Genomic DNA, 4,484 nt, shown 5'->3' on the forward strand with positions numbered 1-4,484 from the left:
TCATCAACACCAACGAGCAAGTCGCCCAACGTGGCGTCACCTGAAATGGGACTTGCAACCAGACAGCCGAACTTCCCCGGATGGATTCTCCCGGCCAAGAATACCACACGATCATTTTATTGACCTCTTTCCCATAAGAAAGGGACAGTCGTACAAAAGACAAAAAATCTGAACGATTAGAATGTCAAAATTGGAGGAGAAAACTTACTATTCGATTCAAAGGTGGACCAAAAAAGCGTTCTGCCTTCATTTCACGTATAACTCGTCATTATAAATTTTTTAACGCCCTACCAGAACTTAAGACGAAAGAACGGATCTTTTGTCAGTTCTGATGTTCGGAAACTAATGAAAGGCGAAACATTTGAATAGAAAACGAATGAAATTTAAAGCTCTTGGATATCCTTTAAACAAGTTGTCAGGAAGTTCTTTGACAGCCGCTGAGATCTTGATTTCAAGAATCAGTAATGAACGTGCTGGATAACTTCAAAGTACTGAGTGCGTCTTCGAGCTGCACATTTCGGACCCCCGTTGGCTATTTTCTAGAAAATCAAGCTGCCGTGAGTGAGGAAGAGGGAGAAAGGCTCCAGCAAGGCATTAAACAAATGGAACCGGATTACCAGGGCTGATAGGATGTCTGCATGATAGCTGACTACTGCTGGATGCTGTAGAGTGGGAGTCCTCAGTCAGTGCACAAAAGAGAACGCAACCAAGATTTGAGAGGGAAAAGAAGAGACATTAAGTTTTATGCCTTCGTATTACACATGAAGAACGTAATACATGATTAAAATGTTACGAGTGCGTTAGTTTGCCACGCTTTCTTTAGTGAAGTTTTTATTAATGTATGCGCTTTTAGTGAATTCTCTGGTTCTATCAGTATTAGTTTGTGGAAAAACCTTATATGATAGAGGGAAGCGCTTACCACTTCTGAACGTAGCAGCTCAAGAAACGTATCTAATAAGAAAAGATTGAGAAGTATAAATTTCTAGATCCGTGTGATTAGGAGAGTCAAGCGCACGGGAACCAAGAAGAGCCCTGGAGCTGTTTTACAGTTGATTTTCGGTGCAAGTCTTTTTTTTTTACGAACTCAACATTTGAGAGCAGTTGGAAGCAGATTGCACAAATCTACACCACGCATGCTGACTTAGTAAACTGTGGAAGGACTACTTTACTAGGTGGCCACACACGAGCGAATTATACCGACGGTTCGAGGATACTTCCAGCGGATTCTGGAACACCTGCAGCCTCACCATTGCGTTAGTGAAGGCATGACTTTGAGGTAGTCAGTTGCAGTTCAGGTTACCGGAAGTCCCGCGGCGGGTTGAGTTCGCAAATCTCGGGCAAACCCTGCTGTCCACTTACATCCGTCTCCACATGTCTCTGGCATTCGTGCACCAAGCTGTGGCGGCGGGGCACAGATGTTGCACGCGATGCAGCAGAGTCGACGCGGTTGCCTGCACGGCAGGCGTTGTGCGGCGAGTGGACACCTCAGCTCCTGTCCCGCGTAGAAAGGACGCTGCCTTTCCCGCACTATTTCTTTGAACCTGTCATGTGATCAGAATTATTCTCAATTGTAATCGTTTGTTGGTCTGTAGATGTACATAACGTGTACCGATTTCCATCCCATTCAGATAAATCCCTCGTCGCGTATCTTTTTGTCTTTGAGTGCACATTGTGTACAAAAAGCAAGGAAGAGATGCACGGAAACGCCAAAAAAAGCTGGTGTAGCATGCGTATGCAAATACAAAGATATGTAGACAGGTAGAATACGGCGCTGCAGTCGGCAACGCCTATGTAAGACAACAAGTGTCTGGCGGAGTTGTTAGATCGTTTACTGTCGCTACCATGACAGGTTATCAAAATTTATGTGAGATTCAACGTGATACTAAAATGTAGACTTTCACGGCCGGAAATATCATGTCCATTATAATTATCTGGGCTGTTATGCCGTGGTCGGTTGATGAATTCTGTGTCGATTCCCAACGTTTTCGTCTCCGACTGCGGGAGACATCTTCAAGGGGGTCCGTAGCTCAATGGAAGGTCCAACACACCCACTGGCTCGCTACTGAGCCAGTAGCGAGCCAGTGGGTGTGTTGGACCTTCCATTGAGCTACGGACCCCCTTGAAGATGTCTCCTGCAGTCTGAGACGAAACGTTGGGAATCGATACAGGATTCAACGTGATGTTATGGTCGACGCACGAGCGATGGGACACAGTATCTCCAAAGTAGCGATGAAGTGCGGATTGTCCCTTACGACCATTTCACGAGTGTACCACGAGTATTAGGTACCCGGTAAAACATCAAATCGCCGACATCGATGAGGCCGGAAAAAGATCCTACGAGAACGGGATCAACGAGGACTGAAGATAATCAATCAATGTGACAGAAGTGCAACCCCTCCGCAACTTAATGCAGATTTCAATGCTAGGCCATCAAAGGCTCGCTCGTATGCCGTTTCTGACTGCACGACACAAAGCTTTACGCGTCACATGGGCCCATCAACACCGACAGTCGACTGCCGATGAATGGAAACATATACGATGGTCCGACGAGTTTCGTTTCAAATTGTATAGAGCGGATGGACGTGTAGAGGTATGGAGGCAACCTCATGTACCCATGGACCCCGAATGTCAGCAGGGTACTGTCGAAGTAGGTGGAGGCACTATATTGGTGTAGTGCGTGTGCAGTTGGAATGATACGGGACCCATGTTACGTCTAGATACGACTCTGACAGGTGACGCGTACGTCAACATCCTGTCTGATCCCCTGCGTCCATTCATGTCCCTTGGGCATTCCGTGTCATTCGGACAATTCCAGCAGGACAATGCGAAACCCCCCGTTCCTGCCACACCCATCTGCAGATTTGCTACAGAGTTGCTCCAGGAACGCTCTTCTGAGATTGAACACTTCTACTGCGCACCAGTCTCCCCATATACGAACATTGTTGAGCATATCTGGGATGAAATGCAACGAGCTGTTCAGACTCGATCTCCACCCCGTCGTACTCTTACGGATATATGGACAGCGTTGCAGGATTCATGGTGTCAGTTCCCTCCAGCACTACTTCAGACATCGGTGAAGCCTACGTCACGTCCTGTTGCGGCATTTCTGCGTGCTCGCGGGGGACCTACACGATATTAGGCAGGTATACCAGTGTCTTCGGCTCTTCAGCGTATGAGATTAGAAAAAGAAGGACGAATTGCTCGGATTAAAAAGGGTGTAAGACAAGGGTGCAGCTTTTCGACTATGCTGTTCAATCTGTACATTGAAGAAGCAGTGACCGAAATAAATAATGTGTACATTGAAGAAGCAAAGATGAAATAAAAGTTCAAGAGTGGGATTAAAATTCTGGGTGAATGGATATAAATTATTAGATTCGCTCATGAGATTACTATTCTCAGTGAATGTGAAGAAGAATTACTGGGTTTGATGGATGGAATGAAGAGTCTAATGGGAGAACAGGGAAGACGAAACGTTTGCGGTGTGGTGCTCCAGAAGGACGTGAAAATTTGGTGAACTGGTTCTCCGCAGAGTCGACGAAGGGAAGAACATTTAGAAAACGCTGACAAGAAGAAGGGACAAGGTAATATGGCACGTGTTAAAGCATCAAGGAATAACGTCCATGGCGATAAAGGGAGCTGGGAATGTAAGGCTGTAGGAGAAAATAAAGAACAGAGTAGTCCAAAAAATAATTGAAGACGTAGGTTCCAATGCTACTCTGAGACGTGAGAGGAGCGAGTAATTCATGGAGAACCGGATCTAACCAACGAGAAGATTGACTAAAACAAAAACGTAGTTCTTACCACTGTTCGAGCATTCCGATTTACATTTACCATTTTTTCCAGTAAAGGCGGACATGTGTACTTTCTTCCAAAAGCAGTAGTGCGGGGAGTGGCGCGGTCAAGATAATCAGCAGCTCAAGGTGACAGCGAGACCCCCATTGATTCTTGTGTAATTTAAGCTAGGACTCCGTCTCCAAAGAGCCGTCTGCGAAGATCTACATTCATTGCCGATGACTGAAGTGCTTAGTAAGGTACCATAACTTATTATTTCCTCATGTTCCAAACGTAGGTGGAGCGCAGGAAGAGTAATGGCTTAAATGGCGCTCTGCTTGCTGTAATTAGACTACTGGCCATTAAAATTGCTACACCACGAAGATGACGTGCTACAGACGCGAAATTTAACCGACAGAAAGACGATGCTGTTATATGCGAATGATTAGCTTTTCAGAGCATTCACACAAAGTTGGCGCCGGTGGCGACACCTACAACGTGCTGACATGAGGAAAGTTTCCAACCGATTTCTCATACACAAACAGCAGTTGACCGGCGTTGCCTGGTGAAACGTTGTTGTGATGCCTCGTGTAAGGAAAACAAATGCGTACCATCATGTTTCCGACTTTGATAAAGGTCGGATTGTAACCTATCGCGATTGCGGTTTATCGTATCGCGACATTGCTGCTCACGTTGGTCGAGATCCACTGACT

Source organism: Schistocerca americana, chromosome 9 (assembly GCF_021461395.2).
Source record: "Schistocerca americana isolate TAMUIC-IGC-003095 chromosome 9, iqSchAmer2.1, whole genome shotgun sequence".
Taxonomy (NCBI): domain Eukaryota; kingdom Metazoa; phylum Arthropoda; class Insecta; order Orthoptera; family Acrididae; genus Schistocerca; species Schistocerca americana.